The sequence below is a fragment of the Saccopteryx bilineata genome, chromosome 6 (genome assembly GCF_036850765.1).
Source record: "Saccopteryx bilineata isolate mSacBil1 chromosome 6, mSacBil1_pri_phased_curated, whole genome shotgun sequence".
Taxonomy (NCBI): Eukaryota; Metazoa; Chordata; class Mammalia; order Chiroptera; family Emballonuridae; genus Saccopteryx; species Saccopteryx bilineata.
In genome coordinates, this window is record NC_089495.1 from 117,979,566 (window position 1) to 118,001,797 (window position 22,232).

The 22,232-nt window shown below is 42.5% G+C and overlaps 1 long non-coding RNA gene across 1 annotated transcript; it reads left to right on the forward strand.

Moving 5' to 3' along the window:
• The first annotated feature begins 7,188 nt into the window (after positions 1 to 7,188).
• Positions 7,189 to 21,662, forward strand: LOC136308117 (uncharacterized). The gene is made up of 3 exons (XR_010726049.1): positions 7,189 to 7,449; positions 20,016 to 20,058; positions 20,680 to 21,662. It is a non-coding gene; the product is annotated as an uncharacterized lncRNA (long non-coding RNA).
• Positions 21,663 to 22,232: the final 570 nt, after the last annotated feature.

A 22,232-nucleotide genomic window follows, 5' to 3' on the forward strand; every position in this document is an offset into this window, starting at 1 on the left:
AAAATGCATAAATTCCTAGATACACACAATCTCCCAAAACTGAATCTGAAAGAACCAGAAAACCAGAATAGACTGATTATAACTAATGAAATTGAAGCAGTAATTAAAAAATCCCCAGCAAACAAAAGTCCTGGACCAGGTGGCCATACAGTCAAATTTTACCAAATATTCAAAGAGGAATTAGTACTTATCCTTCTCAAACTATTTTAAAAAATAATTCAAGAGGAGGGAAAACTTCCAAGTTCATTTTATGAGACCAGCATTATCCTAATTCCAAAACCAGAAAAAGACACTATAAAGAAAGAAAACTATAGGCCAATATCTCTTATGAACATAGATGCTAAATTTCTCAACAAAATATTAGCAAACTGGATCAAGCAATACATTAAACAGATCATACACCATGACCAAGTAGGATTTATTCCAGTGATGCAAGATTGGTATAATATCTGCAAACAATAAATATGATTCATCACATAAATAATATGAAGGATAAAAATCATATGATTATATCAATAGATGCAGAAAAATCATTAGATAAAATACAGTACTCATTTAGGTTAAACATATTCAGTAAAGTGGGAACACAGGGATCATATCTCAACATAGTAAAAGCCATATGTGACAGACCTCTAGCCAACAGCATACTCAATGGACGGAAAGTAAAAGTGTCTCCCCTATCAGGAACAAGAGGGATGTCTGCTATCACCACTCTTATTCAACATAGTACTGGAAGTCCTAGCCACAGAAATCTGACAAGAAGAAGAAATAAAAAGCATCCAAATTGGAGAGGAGGAAGTAAAACTCTCGTTATTTGCAGATGACATGATATTATATTAATACATAGAAAACCCTAAAGACTCCACCCAAAACTTACTAAATCTAATCAATGAAGTAGCAAGATAAAATATTAATATGCAGAAATTGGTGGCATTTCTATACACCAATAAGAAACTATTGCAGAGAGAAAGTAAGGAAACAATCTCATTTACTATTGAACAACAACAGAAAAAATAAGGTACCTAGGAATAAATTTAACCAACGAGGTAAAAGACCTATGCTCTGAAAACTATAGGACATTGATGAAAGAAATTGAGAACAATACAAATAAGTAGGAGCATATACTGTGTTTGTGGATTAGAAGAATTAAGATCATTAAAATGTCCACCTTACCCAAAACAACTTATAGATTCAAATTAAAATTCCTATTAAATACCAAAGCCATATATCACAGATCTAGAACAAATATTCCAAAAATTTATATGGAACCAAAAAAAGAACCCAAATAGCCTCAGCAATCTTGAGAAAGAACAAGGTATACTACCATGCCATTGCAATCAAAACAGTCTGATACTGGCATAAGAGCAGTCATAATAATCAATAGAACAGAACAAAGAGCCTAGAAATAAACCAAATTTTTATGGCCAATTGATATTTGACTAAGGAGGCAAGAATATATATAATGGGTAAAGACAGTCTCTTCAATAAATGATGTTGAAAAAATTGGACAAGTACAAGCAAAAAAATGAAACTAAACTACCAACTTATACCATATACAAGAATAAACTCAAATTGGATAAAAGACTTAAATTTAAATTGCAAAACCATAAAAACCCTAGAAGAAAACAGAGGCAGCAAAATCTCAGACATCACTCATAGCAACATTTTTGCTGATATACATATTCAGGCAAGAGAAACAAAGAAAAAATAAACAAATGACTATATCAAACTAAAAAGCTTTTGTACAGGAAAAAAAAAAACACTCAAAAAAAATCCCAATCAACACAATGTAAAAACAATCCATTAAATGGGAGAATATATTCGCCAATATATCTGATAAAGGGTTAATATCCAAAATAGAACTTATAAATCTGAACAACAGGAAGACAATCCAATTTAAAACCTGGGCAAAGGGCCTGACCAGGTGGTGGCGCAGTGGAAAGAGCAGGGGTCTTTTTGGCTGAAAGAGCCATGAATGCCACATATTTTAAATGTAATTCCATGAGAGCCATACAAGGACCGTGTACGTTACACATTATCCAATAAAAATTTAGTGTTGTCCCGGAGGACAGCTGTGATTGGCTCCAGCCACCCGCAACCATAAACATGAGCGGTAGGGAATGAATGGATTCTAATACATGAGAATGTTTTATATTTTTAACATTATTTTTTTAATTAAAGATTTGTCTGCGAGCCAGATGCAGCCATCAAAAGAGCCACATCGGGCTCGCGAGCCATAGGTTCCCGACCCCTGGGATAGAGCATCGGACTGGGATGCGGAGGACCCAGGTTCAAGACCCCAAGGTCGCCAGCTTGAATGTGGGCTCTCTGGTTTGAGCAAAGCTCACCAGCTTGGACCCAAGGTCGCTGGCTTGAGCAAGGGGTTACTCAGTCTGCTGAAGGCCCACGGTCAAGGCACATATGAGAAAGCAATCAATGAACAACTAAGGTGTCGCAATGAAAAACTGATGATTGATGCTTTTCATCTCTCTCTGTTCTTGTCTGTCTGTCCCTATCTATCTTTCTCTCTGACTCTCTCTCTGTCTCTGTAAAAAACAAAAAACCAACCAAACAAAAAAACCCCCAAAAAACAAAAATGAAAACAAAAATGGGCAAAGGACCTGAATAGACATTTCTCCAAAGAGGACATATGATGGCCAATAGACATATGAAAGATGCTCAATGTCACACTAATTATCAGGGAGATGCAAATTAAAACCACAAGGAGATATCACCTCACACCCATCTTAATGGCTATTATCAATAAACACACAAATAACATACATGTTGGCAAGGATGCAGATTGGTGTAGCTGCTATGGAAAACAGTATGGAGTTTTCTCAAAAAAATTAAAAATGAAAATTTGACCCAGTGATTCTACTTCTAGGAATATATCCAAAGAAACCCAAAACAGTACTCTGAAAGAATACATGCACCCCTATGCTCTTTGCAATGTTATTTATAATAACCAAGGTTTGGAAGCAGCTCGGATGTCCATCAGTAGATAAGTGAATAAAAAAATCTGTGGTACATTTACACAATGGAATACTACTCAGCCAGAAAAAATGAAATCTTGTGGCAGCATGGATGGACCTAGATGGCATTATGCTAAGTGAAATAAGTCAGAGAAAGTAAATACCATATAATTTCACTTATATGTGGAATCTAAAGAACAATATAAATGAACAAAGTGTAGAGAACAGCTGAAAGTTCCTAGATGGGAGGGTGTTGGAGGACTGGGTGAAAAAGATGGATAGAGAAGTACAGATTTGTAGCTACAAAATAGACATTGGAGTGTAAAGTGCAGCACTGGAAATACAAGTGATAATATTTTAATAACCATGGATGGGCCAGCTGGATAACTGGAAATATCGGGGAACACTTTGTAAAGTATAAATTGCCTAACCACCATGCTGTACACCTGAAACTAATACAAAAATAACATTGAATGTAAACTGCAATTGAAAAAAATTAAAAACTAAAAAAAGGAAAAGAAACATTGACTTGAGAAAGCGATTTTAACGAATCGGTATGCTTCCTCTCTGGCACAGATATGGTTAAGTATTACAGCGAGTTCAGGGATTTGGGAGCTGATCAGGGAAATGATATGACCACAAGGTGGCAATAGCACACAATGAGATTTATTTGGGTGGTGTTTTGAGAAATTTGCCCTGAGATGTGGAGAGATGGATGGAAAGTAATCTCTAACCATGAGAACTTCCAGAGACAATGGTATGGGGACACCACCCCAAATAGAAAGCATGCCAAGGAACTTTTGGGGAGAGAGAGGTGATGTCACTCTGCAGCATGCTGGGGAGTCTCTGGGTCAGAAAAACTCTGAAGGCAGCAGTGACTTGTGGTTTTATAGTCTCAGGTTTGTTTATCTAAGGCTAACTCATGTTGGGTGTACATTTGTGGGATATGCAAAGCAGGCAGGCTCTAAAAAGTATCCTTATTTGAGATTTTATACATATGTTTTTCTTTTCTTTTTTTCCCTCAAGTGAGAGACAGACTCCTGCATGTGCCCCAACCAGGATCCTCCTGACAACCCTGTCTGGGGCTGATACTCTGCCCATCTGGGCCATACTCATAACTGAGCTATTTTTAGTGCCTGAGATGGAGCCTCCACAGAGCCATCCTCAGCACCTGGGGCCAATGCACTCAAACCAATAGAGCCATGGCTGTGGGAGGGACAGAGAGAGAGAGAGAGAGAGAGAGAGAGAGAAGGGGAAAGGGGAAGGGTGGAGAAGCAGATGGCTGCTTCTACTGTGTGCCCTGACTGGGAATCAAACCCAGGACATCCACATACTGGGCTGACGCTCTACCACTGAGCCAACTCTCCAGGGCCTGAGCTATATTTAAAACAATTGGATATGGCAGAATTTAAGTTTGGTACCGATAAGCTTTTGAGATAATGGTCCTGGCCCACATGAGAAGTGAACAGTATAGGGCCAATGTACAGGGCCATCTTTGGCTCCTTTGTCACAAGTATAAGTTACATCCTATAATTCAGTCAGTTTGTGTGTGTGTGTGTGTGTGTGTGTGTGTGTGTGACAGAGACAGAGAGAGGGACAAACAGGGACAGACAGGAAGGGAGAGATGAGAAGCATCAATTTGTTGCAGCACCTTAGTTGTTCATTGATTGCTTTCTCATATGTGCCTTGACCAGGGGGTTTACAACAGACCAAGTGACCCCTCGCTGAATCCAGTGACCTTAGGCTCAAGCTGGTGAGCCTTGCTCAAACCAGATGAGCCTGTGCTCAAGCTGGCAACCTCAGGGTTTTGAACCTGGGTCCTCTGCATCCCAGTCCAATGCTCTATCCACTGCGCCACCACCTGGTCAGGTTCAGTCAGCTTTTATTAAGTACCTACTATGCTAGACAATGAGCTTACAACATTGAAGACGCAGTCCCTGACTTCAAGAGGCTTATGGTCCTGGAAGAGGGCTCCTTGGATGAAAGAGTGGGATTTTGAAACAGTAGATAGAAAGCTGTTGATCTTTTATTCTTCATGGGTTTTCCTGACGTCATCAGAGTGCTTAACTCTTTAGCAGACTGGCACAAGATTTCTGGCAGAGCACATCAGTTTGCAGACAGGCAGTTGGAAAACTGTGCCTTAGAGCATGTTTTACAGTTTCCTTCTGTGTCTTGACTCATGCAGTTTTCTCTTCCTAAAATATTCCCAAACCCTGCCTATTAAAACTGAATCTAAATTTCAAGGGTAAATGCAAAAACTGCAAGAAAATCTTTCCTGATTTCCTTAACTGAAAATGTAACTGGGTTTTAACCAGAACTTTCTCTGGACTTATTGGATGACAGCCTGCTCTACCTTATGGCTACTAACCATTTGGTTTTTGTCAGTGTTCTTCTCTTGCTCTGTTGGGCAAAAATGTGTTTCAAGTATGAAACAAGCATGTTTAAATTTGCTCGCTTATATATATATATATTTTGCATTGGCCTGGTCAGCGCCGTGTGTGTGTGTGTGTGTGTGTGTGTGTGTGTGTGTAGTCTGTAGAAGGCTGCAGGTGCTTGCCCTCAGGGTAGCAGATTGCAAATTGTGACTGCCTTCTTACTTGGGAGGGGCCATTGTTTGCTATTATTTGCTGGAGAAGGGGTTCCCCCAGCCTGTTTGGAGAGTGCAGAGAGAGAGAGAGCAGAGAGAACAGAGAGAGCGAGCGCTGAGGGGTTTGGGAGCCCTGGTATTTCAGCCCAGCCTGTCTGACTAAGGACTGCTGAGGCTGGTAGGGGGAGCCTAGGAGTCCAGAGGGAGAGTCCAGAGAATCAGTCAGGGCTTTAGGAGCCCTGAGTGAGACGGAAGCGATCTTCCCTGCCTGTTTGCTCACCCGCCATTATGAGACTCTAATAAACGGAATGGCCCACCATTTTCTGGTTCCATAGCTTCTTTACCATCTGCTCAAATCCAATGAGAACCTGCATATTCACAATGGCAGCGGCCACTGGCCTTACACGCTCTCATTAATAAAATAAAAATGAATAAATAAAATATAAATATCAGTTCATCTGAATTACTCTCCTGAGGAGAGAACATACTTCCCTTCTCCCTTGAGAGGGGAGAAACCAGAAGAATACGAGGGAAAGGAGCCAGCAGGGTTAACTGAGTCAGCCAGTTATAAATTAACTACATCCCATAGTTATCTAAATGGTTGCTTGGAGCCGCTTGCAACACAAAGCAAGAAAAGGATCTGTATGTAGCCACGGCCAGTGATCTGGAAACCCCTTCCTCCTCGCTGACCCCATTGAAACTCCCCTCCCCTCTCCTTGAGTCCTGGGAAACCTTAAACCAGGGGTCCCCAAACTTTTTACACAGGGGGCCAGTTCACTGTCCCTCAGACCGTTGGAAGGCCGGACTATAAAAAAAACTATGAACAAATCCCTATGCACACTGCACATATCTTATTTTAAAGTAAAAAAAAACAAACAGGAACAAATACAATATTTAAAATAACAAGTAAATTTAAATAAACAAACTGACCAGTATTTCAATGGGAACTATGCTCCTCTCGCTGACCACCAATGAAAGAGGTGCCCCTTCTGGAAGTGTGGCGGGGCCGGATAAATGGCCTCAGGGGGCCGCATGCGGCCCGCAGGCTGTTTGGGGACCCCTGCTTTAAACAAAGGAATCACGTGCCCATTGCTTAGGTACTGTAAAGGTATAAAACTAAGGTGACCAATCGTCCTCCTGTAGGGAGGACAGTCCTTCTTTTGTAAGTTCTGCCCTCCCATGAAAAGTGTCCTCCTACAGGTCCTCCTTTTTGATAATGGAAGACTAATCTGTTAATGTCCATATTTGATTGATGCAGAGTCGATCCATTGCGTGTGATGTGACATACTTGTATCTAAATGAGTACTTTTTTCTTACAATTATTATTAAAAATTAATAGGCAGGTAAGCATAATTACAACATAAAATATTACAAACGTTTTTATCATGCATTTATCATATTATAGTATATTATTGTTGCAATGAATAAAATGTTTCTTTTATTTACAATATTGTTTTCTTCCACTTATTTTTGTCCTCCTTTTCATTGTAAAAAAGTTGGCCACCTTAATATAACCCATAAGAAAACCTAATTTGGGGAGCTCATGCTATGGTGCTACTGGCCCCACGATGCTCTGCTGGCTATTAATAAACTCTCTTTCCTCTATTAATTAAGCTGCCTGATTGTCTCCTCCATTGGGGTCATTTTCCTGCAACAGATTTCTGGTGCATTGGCTGGGAAGCAAGGAGGAATAACGCCTGCGTTTGACAGACTTCAAATACCCCACTGGGAGCCCCCAAATTGCCCTGTAGATGTGCTTGCTGAGTGCACACCAGAGATTTCCCTGTGTGGATACCTCATAGGATGGAATGGGGAAACCCCATCTGCTGGCCCCAGCAACAACCAGACAACAGAGGAATGAGAAACTGAGAACATGTCAGAGCCACGGTAAGGCATACTGGGCACAGGGTAGCTAGCTGAGGTCCTGCCCCACTGGGCAGAAGGGAGGCCTGATCACCCTCAGGAGTAGTGACTGATCATCCTCCACAGGTTAGGAGTGTTGACTGATCACTCTCCACAGGACAGGTTAGGAGTGGTGACTCATCACCCTCCACAGGGGTGGGGAGGTTGTATGAAAGAGAGTGAGTGCGGAGTGAATGAGACAGACACCAGGAGAGGGTTCCGACTCTCTCCCACAGGGCCGAAGTGAGTGTTGAGTCCCAAACCGCAGTTCTGTTAGGGCACCTTGTACAGCTAAGAGGCAGAATTGCATGCTGATGGTTTATACCAGCCTGCCATAAACCAAGAGGGTCCGCTATCTCTGCGGGGGGAGCAGCTGGTGACAGACGAAGAGAGTGGCATCCCCTCCAAGTTTCCCTGCCTTATCCCCCATCCCTTCTTGTGGCATGACTGGTGTTTCTCTGAGAGGCATATGGGGGGTTCACAGGGAAAACCTACTCCCCTGACCACAATGATTAAGAACTTTAAGAAAGGCTTCTCAGGGTATTACGGAGTTACTATGTCCCCAGGGAAATTGAGGAACTTGTGTGAACTGGAATGGCCCACTTTTGGGGTGGGGTGGCCAGCGGGAGTTTGGATAGACCCCTCGTGCAGAAAGTGTGGCAGGTAGTTACTAGAGATCCAGGCCACTCCAACCAGTTTCCCTACATAGACACCTGGCTCATGCTGGTATTGCAACCTCTCCCCTGGCTTAGAGGTCAGGCTTCCACTGTGTTGGTAGCAAAGGCAGGGAGCATTTCACCAATCCTGGAGAGCAGCTGCCACCGCCAGTACCAGAAATCTTAACCCCTAGTGAAACAAAAGCAGCAAAAACTTTGGCTCCCCACCTTATGTACTGGTAAGTACCTTCCATACCTGGCTCCCTGTCCACCCCAGAGACTGTGACTGATTCAGGCCCGTAATCCCCAGATCTATCAAGTCCCAGCATAAGCTCGCCTGAGCCAGAGGTGCCTCCCACTGCCCTGCTGGAACCAGGTCCAGGCTCTCCTCGCCTAGCTGGGAGGCTGCGCTCTAAGACAGTGCCCGGAGTGCAGATGCCTCTGAGAGAAGTGAGGAACACAATGATAAAGGAACAGGGGCACATAGTAGAACAGCAGGTGCTGCTGTACCAACCTTTCACCACCAACAACCTCCTCAATTGGAAGCATCACATTCCCTCTGAAACAGAAAAGACTTAGGTCTTAATAGATCTCATGCAATCCATATTACAGACCGACAATCCTACATGGGCAGATTGCCATCAATTGCTCCTTTGTGTTCAACAAGGAGGATGAGTGCCGAATGAAGAAGAAAACTCAGCTCATAGTTGCTGCCCTTCAGCACAAGGGCATAGGAAAGCTTCCCCCATTTGAAAATGGAAAGAAAGTCAGGCAGGATCCCCTTGCGGCATGATAAGTGTGCCATCTGCCGGGGAACAGGTCAGTGGAAAAATGAATGTCCCAACAGGGACAAAGGGGAGGCGTGCTTGCCACCTGCCCCCAGCAGGGAAAATGCACTGTTCAACATAGCTAAAGAATCCCCCTTAGACTGAAAGTAACCAGACACAGAGGCCCCCAATGAGTCTATAGTCCATATAATGGTAGGGGGCCAACAGATGGACTTCCTGAATGATACAGGGATTGCACACTCAGTGGTGACCCGGCCAGTAGTGCTGCTTTCCACCCATAGAGTAGACATTGTACGAGCCACAGGAAAACAGGCAGAAGAGGCATTCTGCCTGCCCCGTAAATGTCCTATAGAAGGTCATGAGGTTATGTATCAGGTTTTGTACATGCCTGACTGTCCAGTGCCCTTGCTAGGGCGCAATCTGCTAAGCAAACTAAGGGCTACTACATCTTTTGCTGACAGTGGCCAACTAGACTTACAGGTGCCAAAGCCTAGGCTTGTTCTAACTCTAACCATCCCCAGAGAGGAGGAGTGGAGGATTTTTGCTTCCAAGCCTGGGATGCTTCCCAGCCAGAGATTGACTCAGAAATGGCCTGGAGTATGGGCTGAGGATAATACTTCAAGGTTCGCAATATACCAAGTGCCAGTGTGGTTAGAGTTAAAGCCTGGGACACTGCCTGTCAGCCAGAAACAATACCCAATTCCCAGAGAAGCCTTGGAAGGAATCCAGGTGCATTTACAGAGGTTCAAGGAGCACGACATTATTATCCTGTGTCAGTCACCCTGGAATACTCCTTTGCTCCCCATCAGAAAACTGGGAACCAATGATTACTGGCCAGTACAGGACTTGAGAGTAGTCAATGAGGCAGCAGTGACTCTATACCCGACAGTACCAAACCCCTACACTCTCCTAAGCCTCCTCCCTGCCCAAGTCTCCTGGTTCACTTGCTTGGACTTGAAAGAAGCCTTCTTCAGTATCAGACTGGTTCCTGAAAGCTGGGAGCTGTTTGCCTTCCAATGGGAGGGCCTGCCTACAGGGACAAAGGGGGAGTACACCGGGCTAGGCTCCCATAAGGACTCAAGAACCCCCCCACACCATCTTTAGGGAGGTCCTCCCTCAGGACCTCAGCTGTTTTCTGCATAGGACATTGGATGTATCCTCCTTCAGTATATGGATGATCTGTTGCTAGGTCACGAGACTCTCCAAGAATGTGCTGGAGGAACAGACGCGCTTCTACACCATCTAGAGAAGAATGGATACAAGGTCTCAAAGAAGATGGCCCAGATCTGCCAAAGGAGATCAGGTGTGGGTCAAGGATTGGAATCCAGCTCCCTTACGATCCAGGTGGAAAGACCTTACACCGTGATCCTGACCACTTCTACTGCTGCTGAGGTAGAAGGCATACCTGCCTGGATTCACCACAGCTGGCTGAAGCCTGCATCTCCTGTGGAGATGCCCTCATGGAAAGCAGATACTTACCCCACCAACCCTTATAAGTTGACCCTGAAAAGGACAACACGCCCTGCTCCAGCCACAAACCAGGAGCTGGCTGGTCCATGTACAACTGAAACCTGAGAAACCTTGCCATGGGGCTACTTATAATTGGACTCTGGGGAGGGAGAATAGGGCAGAGAACTGCAAACTGTGTATCTATGTCACCAAGGAAGGTCAAAAGGTCTCCACCACCTTGCTTTTCTATAGTTTCTGCAAGGGTAAGGGGGAACTCAGAAAGGGACCTGTTACCTATAATCACACTCAATATCCAGTGTGTAACCCAGGATATAACCAGCCCTATGTCTGTTATAATCCTACAGATCCTCCTACCACAATAGTATTTGAAGTAAAAATAGTGGCAGAAGGATGGGGAAAATGGATAGGACCAACAATAGCCCAGACCAAAGTTAAAGAAAACCCGTCAAGTTACACTGAGGTTTGATGCATGTGCAGCCATAAGCCAGGTGCTGTGGGCAGAGGGAAGGAACTACAGGCCTCTCAGCTGGGAGAGAAGCTACAGGGTAGAAGAAAAGTATATGTATGCCAAGAATATGAGACTCCAGCATAGAAGGAATTTCTAGTCTCAAAGGGGGGAATGAGGAAAAAGCAAGCCTCTCTTCTCCCTTGAGAGGGGAGAAACCAGAAGAATACGAGGGAAAGGAGCCAGCAGGGATAACTGAGTCAGCCAGTTATAAATTAACTACATCCCATAGTTCTCTAAATGGTTGCTTGCAGCCACTTGCAACACAAAGCAAGAAAAGGATCTGTATGTAACTATGACCAGTGACCTGTAAATCCCTTCCCCCTTGCTGACCCCACTGAAACTCCCCCTCCTCTCTCTTTGAGTCCTGGGAAACCTTAAACAAAGGAATCATGTACCCACTGCTTGGATACTGTAAAGGTAAATAACCTATCAGAAAATGTAATTTGGGTAGCTTGTACTTTGGTGCTACTAGCCCCACATGGTCTGCTGGCTACTAACAAATTCTCCTTCCTCTATTTATTGAGTTGTCTGAATGTCTCCTCCAACAGGGTCATTCTCTTACAACACTCCAATTTAAGGTCTAACCATAGAACTAAAACAATTTAATTCTGATGAATTTATTTGAGCCAAACTGATGACAACTGCCAGGAAGTTAAGTATCATAGGTGATGGATACATGAATTTACCAAAACTTCCAAACTGCCCTTTTGCTGTTCCACTTGTCTACCTGACCCCACCCTTACTTACTGGACTATCACTTCTGAAACAGAAAAGTTCTAGGAAGCTGGTCAGCCACCCCAAGGAGAAGCGTTCCAAGAAGCCAATATTGTAAAACTACAGAAAGGAGCATACCAGAACTGCTGACGCAACACACAGTTGCTCAAAACTCTCCCTTAACCCTATAAAAAATTTGCCTCAGAATCTGTTTGGGTGCACTTCTCCCGGAGGAGTGCCCCGGCAGGTCTTTCTCCTCTAATAAAGCCTGCACACCTGGTTTTCGAGTGCTGTCTCATTCTTACAATAGGATTGAGAAAATGCTCCAGAAAATGGCAGTTTTACCACTTATACATCAGAATCCAAGGGGAAGACATATGGGCATTACATGAAGCTCATTGGTGAGAGATTAGGGAGGCAGGAGAAAGCAAGGTGGTGAAATCCCTGGGATTGGATAAAAAGTAAAATGATTAGACACATACCTATTAACTAACTACCTTCTCTTAAATAGGTGAGTATAGGATAACAAGTAAGACAGTAACAACAAGAATGAGGGGTTCTGTGGTCTCATGTTCTAGTGGGTGACTATGCATTGAGGGGTCTGGAACGGATAAATTACCCTGACATTCCAAAGGTGTGTGATAGGTGCAAAAAGATAATAGGTTCAGTTAGGGTAAAGACTGACCCTTGTCAAGAAAGACACCAGTGTGACTCACTTTTATTTAGGAGGTTTTAATTTTAGACCATCTTATTGTTGAAATCAGCAGGTAGCTAGATACTGATGGGGAAAGGGAGCAAAGGAGTTGGACATTATATTTAATAAAGCTGGGAGACATAGAAGAAGACAAGATGGTGATGGAATAGGCGGATGTATCAACTTCTACCTCCCAAAACCAAAGTGGATTACAAACTAATTTTAAGAACCATCACCTGGAAGAACCAACTTTGGACTAAACTAAGAGGAGTCTTCAACCAAGGAACACTGAAGAAGCCACACTGAGCCCTGGCCGGTTGGCTCAGTGGTAGAGCATCAGCCTGGTGTGCAGGAGTCCCAGGTTCGATTCCCAGCCAGGGCACACAAGGGAAGCGCCCATCTGCTTCTCTACCCCTCCCCCTCTCCTTCCTCTCTATCTCTCTCTTCCCCTCCCGCAGCCAGGGCTCCATTGGAGCAAAGTTGGCCCAGGCGCTGAGGATGGTTCTGTGGCCTCTGCCTCAGGCGCTAGAATGGCTCTGGTTGCAACAGAGCGATGCCCCAGATGGGCAGAGCATCGCCCCCTAGTGGGTGTGCTGGGTGAATCCTGGTCGGGCTCATGCGGGAGTCTGTCTGACTGCCTCCCTGTTTCCACCTTCAGAAAAATACAAAAAAAAAACAAAAAACCCCACACTGAGACTGGTAGGAAAAGTGGAAACACGGAGAGGGCTGCCCAGCTCCCTGGAGCGATCGGCAGCTGGGAGAGACTTGAGTGGCGGGAAGTGAATTTAGCAGAAAGGGGAGGGTCCTGGGCCCTAGGAACAAAGCCCCAGCCTGCAGCCCCAGAGCCTAAAAGAGGCGTATGGACAGTATTTATCTGGAAACAAGTCAGGATACTGTTTGTGAGAAAGAGACTGATTTCTCAGACCCAGGATTTTTCTTAAAGAGACTGCGCAAAAAACCTCTCTCACAACCACTCACCCAGGGCTCCAGGGGGTGGGGAGAGAGGAGAGGACTGGAGTAGCAGGAAGAGAGTGTGATCTAGGAGGCATAGGGAGAAACATTTTGAGAGACAGCCACCCTAACCTCTGGGACGAGTCATTCCCCAAATCTGAAGTGAATATTTCCCCTGGAAACAGCAATACCAGCAAAGGGAAGCAGGACACCAGTCAAACAAGCTCTTCGGGGCACTCAGAGCAGAGTCGCTTAGAAGGAGGGAGCTTTTGGGACTACAGTAGTGAGTGATGGGTCTGAGCTGCAGCAACCCCACCCACATGGCTGAGAGCTTGCCCGAGGGCGGGCGGTGGCAGGATGTGGAAGTGCGGTTCTGTCGGCAAGGGCAGAAGCCGGCTGGCCACCACTGAGGCCCAGGTGTGAGCTCAGTCTTGCCCAGCTGGGGAGGAGGGGGCATGCAAAAGTGGTCAAGCCCAGCTGTGGGCCCCCTGCAATCCAGCCTGTGGAGGGAAGGGCGGGAACCCTGGAAGAGGTGGAGACCCGCCCTAAAGCAAGGGTGCAGGAGCACAGCCCTGCCCCACCCATGGAACCAACGCTTGTGGCCTGACTTGGGAGCCGGCTCCTCCCACAGGGGTGGAGCCAAAAGCCCAGAACAGGCAGAGTCCCACTACTGAGCATGGGCACACAGTCCCACCCGGCCTGTGGAGCCAAGGCTTGCAGCCGTCCCACAAGTGGGCTCCTCCTGCAAGGGCTGGGCAAAAGCCCGGAATCAGGTGGAGACCCACAGCTGAGCAAAGGTGTTCACCCCTGCCCTCAGGGCCGAGCATAACGCCACCCACGGGGGCGGGGTGAAGGCCAAGTCCACCAAGGCTTGTATACCTGAGCCCGTGATCACAGCCACTCCTGTGAAGGAGAGGCAGAAACCACAGCAACACCCCAGTGGGCAGGCACCAGCAATGCCCATACCTGAATGCCATAGGCAGCAACAGCAGAGGGGGTGGTGAGCCTGCAGACAGACCACACCTAGGGAACACAGAGGACACACCCAGTGGACTCCAGTGGCCAAAACCTTCTTTTACACAGACAAAATGGGAAGGCAGAGAAATGCAACACAAATGAGTCAAGAGAAATCCCCAGAAAAGGACCTGAATGAGTCAGATATAACCAAATTACCAGATGTAGAGTTTAAACTAACGATTGTTAGGATGCTCAAAGATATTAGAACAACAATAGATGGTCATTATGAACACCTAAATAAAGAGATAGCAAATATAAAAAAGAACATTGAAATAATAAAAAAGAATCAGTCAGAAATGACAAATACAATATCAGTAATGAAGAACACAATGGGAGGAATTAAAAGCAGGATGGATGAAGTGGAGAATCAGATCAGCGAGTTAGAGGACAAGATAAATGATGGCACGAAAGCAGAGCAGAAAAAAGAAAAGAGACTCAAACAGTCTGAGGAAACTCTAAGAGAGCTCTGTGACAACATGAAGAGAAATAACATCCGCATCATAGGGGTTCCTGAAGAAGCAGAGAAAGAACAAAGGATAGAGACTTTGTTCAAACATATCATAGCTGAAAACTTCCCTAAATTAATGCAGGAGAAACTCTCACAAGTTCAAGAAGCACAGAGAACTCCATTAAAGAGAAACCCAGAGAAATCTACACCAAGACACATCATAATTAAAATACCAAAGCTAAATGATAAATAGAAAATATTAAAAGCTGCTAGAGAAAAAAAGGCTATCACCTACAAAGGAGCCCCCATAAGGATGATTTCCGACTTCTCAACAGAAACACTTGAGGCCAGAAGGGAATAGCAAGAAATATTCAAAGTAATGCAAACAAGAGCCTACAACCAAGACTACTTTATTCAGCAAGGCTATTGTTTAAAATTGAAGAAATAAAAAGCTTTCCAGACCAAAAAAAACCAAAAAACAAAAACTCAAGGAATTCACTACAACCAAACCAATGCTGCAAGAAATGCTAAGGGGCCTGTTGTAAACAGATCAAAGGAGAAAAAGAATATAGCAAAAGAGAAATACAGTTTTAAAGAATAAAATGGCAATTAAACAATTACATATCAATAATAACCTTAAATATAAATGGATTAAATAATCCGATCAAAAGACATAGGGTAGCTGTGTGGATAAGAAAACAGGACCCATACATATGCTGTCTACAAGAGACACACCTTAAAACAAAACATGCACATAGACTGAAGATAAAAGAATGGAAAAAAATATTTCACACACATGGAAATGAAAAAAAAGCTGGGGTAGCAATACTTATATCAGACAAAATGGACTTTAAAACAAAGACTATAGTAAGAGATAAAGAAGGTCACTACATAATGATAAAGGGAGCAATACAACAGGAAGATGTAACCATTATAAATATCTACGCACCTAATATAGGAGCACCTAAATATATAAAGCAGACTTGGATGGATTTAAAGGGCGAGATCAACAGCAATACTATAATAATAGGCAATTTCAATACCCCACTAACATCACTAGATAGATCCTCAAGAAAGAAAATTAACAAAGAAACAGCAGACTTAAAGGGCATACTAGATCAACTTGATTTAATAGATATCTTCAGAACCTTTCACCCTAAAGCAGCAGAATATACATTCTTTTCAAGTGCTCATGGTACATTCTCTAGGATAGACCACATGTTAGGGCACAAAAGTGGCCTCAACAAATTTAAGAAGATTGAAATCATATCGAGCACTTTCTCTGATCACAATGGCATGAAAATAGAAATCAACCACAACAGAAAAACTGAAAAATACTCAAACACTTGGAAACTAAATAGCATGTTATTAAATAACAAATGGGTTAACAATGAGATCAAAGCAGAAATAAAAAAATTCCTAGAAACAAATAATAACAAGTATACATCACCTCAAAATTTATGGGACACAGCAAAAGCAGTCTTGAGAGGGAAGTTCATAGCATTACAGGCATACCTCAAGAAGCTAGAAAAAGCTCAAATAAACAACTTGACCCTGCATCTAAAAGAACTAGAAAAAGAACAGCAGGTAAAGCCCAGAGCTAGTAGAAGGAAGGTAATAATAAAGATCATAGCAGAAATAAATGACATAGAGGCTAAAGAAACAATACAAAGGATCAATGAAACCAGGAGCTGGTTCTTTGAAAAGGTAAACAAGATTGATGAACCTTTAACCAGTCTCACCAGGAAAAAAAGAGAGAGGATTCAAATAAATAAAATTAGAAATGAGAGTGGAGAAATAACAACTGACACAACAGAAATACAAAGTGTTGTAAGAAAATACTATGAAGAACTGTACGCCAAAAAAATAGACAACCTGGATAAAATGGACAAATTCCTTGAAACATATAATCTTCCAAAAATTAATCTGGAAGAATCAGAAAACCTAAACAGACCAATTACAACAAATGAGATAAAAACAGTTATCAAAACACTCTCAAAAAAGAAAAGTCCTGGGCCCGATGGCTTCACAAGTGAATTCTACCAAATATTCAAAGAAGAATTAACTCCTATCCTTCTCAAGCTATTTCAAAAAATTCAAGAGGAAGGAAGACTTCCAAGCTCCTTTTATGAGGCGAGTATAATTCTGTTTCCAAAACCAGGCAAAGACAACACAAAGAAAGAAAATTATAGGCCAATATCCCTGAGGAATTTAGATGCTAAAATCCTCAACAAAATATTAGCAAACCGAATCCAGCAATATATGAAAAAAATCATACACTATGATCAAGTGGGATTTATTCTTGGGAGGCAAGGCTGGTACAATATTCGCAAATCAATCAATGTGATTTATCACATAAACAAATGGAAGGAGAAAAACCACATGATAATTTCAATAGATGCAGAAAAAGCATTTGATAAAATCCAGCACCCATTCATGATCAAAACTCTCAGCAAAGTGGGAACACAGGGAACATACCTCAACATGATAATGGCCATCTATGACAAACCCACAGCCAACATCATACTGAATGGGCAAAAATTAAAAGCAATCCCCTTAAGATCAGGAGCAAGGCAGGGGTGCCCTCTTTCACCACTCTTATTCAACATAGTTCTGGAAGTCCTAGCCACAGCAATCAGACAAGAAAAAGAAATAAAAGGCATCCAAATTGGAAAAGAAGAAGTAAAACTATCATTATTTTCAGATGATATGATATTGTATATAGAAAACCCTAAAGTATCAGTCAAAAAACTACTAGACCTGATAAATGAATTCAGCAAGGTAGAAGGATATAAAATTAATACTAAAAAATCAGAGGCATTTTTATACACTAACAATGAACTGTCAGAAAGAGGAATTAAGGAAGCAATCCCCTTTACCATTGCAACCGAAAAAATTAAGTACCTAGGAATAAATTTAACCAGGGAGATTAAAGACTTGTACTCGGAAAATTATAAAACATTGATAAAAGAAATCAGGGAAGATACAAACAAGTGGAAGCATATACTGTGCTCATGCTTAGGAAGAATAAACATCATTAAAATGTCTATATTACCCAAAGCAATTTATAAATTCAATGCATTACTGATTGAAATACCAATGACTTACTTCAAAGATATAGAATACCTATTCCACAAATTTATATGGAACCAAAAGAGAACACGAATAGCCTCAGCAATCTTTAAAAGGAAGAATAAAGTGGGAGGTATCACACTTCCCGATATCAAGTTATACTACAAGGCCATTGTACTCAAAACAGCCTGGTATTGGCATAAGAACAGGCATATAGATCAATGGAACAGAACAGAGAACCCAGAAATAAACCCACAGCTTCAAGGACAACTGATATTTGACAAAGGAGGTTAGAGCATACAATGGAGTAAAGGCAGTCTCTTTAATAAATGGTGTTAGGAAAACTGGACAGCTACCTTCAAAAAATGAAACTAGACCACCAACTTATACCATTCACAAAAATAAACTCAAAATGGATAAAAGACTTAAATGTAAGCCATGAAACCATAAGTATCTTAGAAGAAAACATAAGCAGCAAGCTCTTCGACATCTGTCACAGCAATGTATTTGCCGATTTATCTCCATGGGCAAGTGAAATAAAAGACAGGATAAACAAATGGGACTATATCAAACTAAAAAGCTTCTGCACAGCTAAAGACAATATGAACAAAATAAAAAGACAAACTACACAGTGGGAGAATATATTTCACAATACATCTGATAAGGGGTTAATAACCAAAATTTATAAAGAACTTGTAAAATTCAATACCAGGAAGACAAACAATCCAATCAAAAAATGGGCAAAAGAAATAAATAGATACTTCTCCAAAAAGGACACACAGATGGCCAATAGGCATATGAAAAAATGCTCAACATCACTAATCATTAGAGAAATGCAAATTAAAACCACAATGAGATATCACCTCACACCAATCAGAAGGGCTCTCATCAACAAAACAACACAAAATAAGTGCTGACGAGGATGTGGAGAAAAGGGAACCCTTCTGCACTGCTGGTGGGAATGCAGACTGGTGCAGCCACTGTGGAAAACAGTATGGAGATTTCTCAAGAAATTAAAAATCGAACTGCCTTTTGACCCAGCTATACCACTTTTAGGAATATACCCCAAGAACACCATAGCACTGTTTGAAAAGAAGAAATGCACCCCCATGTTTATGGCAGCATTGTTCACAATAGTGAAGATCTGGAAACAGCCCAAGTGTCCGTCAGTAGATGAGTGGATTAAAAAGCTTTGGTACATATATACTATGGAATACTACTCAGCCATAAGAAATGATGACATCGGATCATTTACAACAACATGGATAGATCTTGACAACATTATACTGAGCGAAATAAGTAAATCAGAAAAAAACTAAGAACTGTATGATTCCATACAGAAGTGGGACATAAAAATGAGACTCAGAGACATGGACAAGAATGTGGGGGTTATGGGGAGAGGGGGAGGAAGGGGATTGGGTGTGGGGAGGGCCACAAAGAAAACCAGTTAGAAGGTGATGGAAGACAATTGGACTTTGGGTAATGGGAATGGAGCATAATCAAATGTCAAAATAACATAGAGATGTTTTTTCTGAACATATGTACCCTGATTTATCAATGTCACCCCATTAAAATTAATAAAAAACAAAAACAAAACAAATAAAGAAAAAGCTGGGAAACCTGCTTCAGTAAGAAGTTTCAACATTCCATTTAGCTTAGTCTGCTCAATTACTCATTTCAGGAATCCCTGAGCCCATTGTGCCGTTGAGCCCTTAAGAACAGGTTTTACCAGCTCCCCATCTAAACCACTTTAACACATGCACAGTGGAAGCCAGAACAGTGACCATAGAGGCCTGTCATCTAGCCTAGAGAGATGTGATTGGTTAGTGGGAGGAACCAACACAAGCCCCCCTCTCCCCATTTTAAATAAAGGCAGTCTCCATGTTGCAAAGGAGGTAGGTTCTGTAGGTTTGTTCTTAAGATGAACTTATATGTACCGTATTTTTCACTCCACAAGACACGCTTTTATTCCCCAAAACTGGAGGAGGAAATGCCCGTGCACCTTATGGAGCAAATGTTCATTATTTTTAGCTGCTGCAGGTTCCCGGACAACTATAAGAATATTTGAACATTACAGTCTCTTCTCATTTGTTAATAACAGTGCTAATGGTTGTTAATACTGCTATTGAGTTTACATTGTTGAAATATTATTGTGGTATATTTTATTAAATATTTTAACACACCATTTGGTTCAGAATATTTTTTTTCTTCTTTTCCTCCTTAAAAACCCTAGGTACGTCTTACGGTCAGGTGCGTCTTCTGGAGCAAAAACTACGGTAAGTTGGAACAGGTACTTACTTATTAAATGTAACTTAGATGTTTGTCTTAACATAGTATTTATTTTTACCTTTCTGAGCATATACATACTTAAACATTTTCAAACCTACAGAACCTATCTCATTTGTAACTCAGAGACTTCCTGTAAACTGATTAGCTTAAAGGGAAACTAGTCCTTCCCAGCCTGAAAATATAAACATGGGCTTAAGTTATTTGGCTGTTATCCTTTTTGCCTTCTAGACTCTGCCTCTCCGCTGAGAGAAACGCGCTATTCATGTTTGCAGCATGATGTGTGGGCTGGCAGCCAGGTCTCCCAAGTACAGGCTCTGAGTAGTGCCTGGACTACACCGGGCTTTATGGACTAAATTAGTGTTTTCAACCTCTGGTCCGTGGACTGGTCCGCCAGAAATTCCGTGCCAGTCTGTGAAAGAGGTAACCACTCTGATGTATGAAGATTATAGACCCAATGATCTTAGTAGAATTTGCTTATGCTCAGGGTGATTTCTGCCTTAGCGGTCCCCAAAATAATTCTATTTACACTGGTCCCCAAATGTAAAAAGGTTGAAAACCACTGGGCTAAATCATGGCACTGAATATCTGGATTTTGATCTTTATACTAGGTTTAATGAAGACAAGACTGGACTTTTTCCTTGGTGAGAGAGAGATGAGACATTGAGCACCTGTGAACAACCTTCTATTTCAACCCTGAATTAATCTTATTGAAACGGAAATATGGGTATTTGTGCTGCTTGTCACCAATTCAGCCAAATAAGTGGAGACAGGGACTGAATCTTTTATGGGTACTTTATTCAGATGGTCAGTGACCTGAAGAGATGGGGTTATGTTCCCAAAGCTGTCTCAACCCCATCCCCAGCCAAACTTTTCTTAAGGGGAAGAAAAAGGTAGGTAAGTGTTTTAAAACTTAAGGGAGAGTTAATCAGTCATAGTCAAAGTTAACTGAATCATATCAGTGGGCAATTAGTCTTTGCAGCACAAAGGCTTTGCTTGCAGTCCCCTGGGTCACAAAAGTGGACTGTTCATTATTCTTCTTAAGCCATGTAAGCCCCTTCTGGTATCCCAGTTCCTGAAAGAAAGCTTTGACTTGCATCAACCATTTAAGCCTACTGATTATAACCAAAGCCACCATTACTCAAGCTAATTTTTTTTTTGAGAGGAGGGAAGGTAGTGAGACAGACTCCTGCATGAGCCCCAACCCAGAATCTACCTGGCAACCTCCGTCTAAGACCAACCTAGCTGTCCTCAGCACCTGAGGCTGACGCTTGGACCAACTGAATTATTCTTAGCGCTGGGCTGACACTCGCCCCAATCAAGCCAGTGGCTTCGATAGGGAGAGAGAAGGGGGAGCAGGAGGGGTAGAAAAACAGATGGTTGCTTCTCATGTGTGCCCTGACCAGGGATGAAACCCTGGATGTCTGCACACTGGGCCAATGATCTACCCACTGAGCAAACCAGCCATGGCCCAAGCTAAAATTTTAACTCTTGAGTTCCCCCTATCATTACTGCAACAGCCTAAACTTCTCCAAACACAAATTGTTTGCAATTAACTCTCTTAGCCCCGCAACCAAACTGCATCATAACTGATATCACCAGTTTCTTTAGGTCTTGTTGGTCAAATAAGTTTGTAATATGACATATATGTTTGATCACTATAGTTTGTATTGGGTGTGGGGGACAGGCTGTAAGCAGGCAGGGTCATTATAGCCTAAGGCTTAAGACAGCTTTTCCCCACACCCCTGACTATTGCATGATATGGGATGGTGCACTCTCATGAGGAATCCCATTATGCCTCAGATAAGTGACTTTGTATCAGAGACTTCTTTGTTTGTATATTGGATTAAAGGTTTTGATTTCTACACTATAAAACGGGACAGAGGAGCCCATGCTGGAGGAGAGGCAGATAAAGGCCACATGGAGGAGAGAAGCAGCCAAGATGGCAGAATGCTGAGGGAGAAGCCAGTTTGTGCAGAGTTTGAGCAGAGAGGATATGGGGAACAGAGATGATTAAGTCTGGTGAGCTAGAAACCTTTGATTCTAGGAAACTCGGATAAGTCAGTGGCTTTGGGAGCCCTGAATGGAAAGGGAAGTTTTTTCCCACTTTGTGTATTTCTTGCCCGCAGGGTGCAAGCTAGGATTAAAGCAAATGGCCCACCAG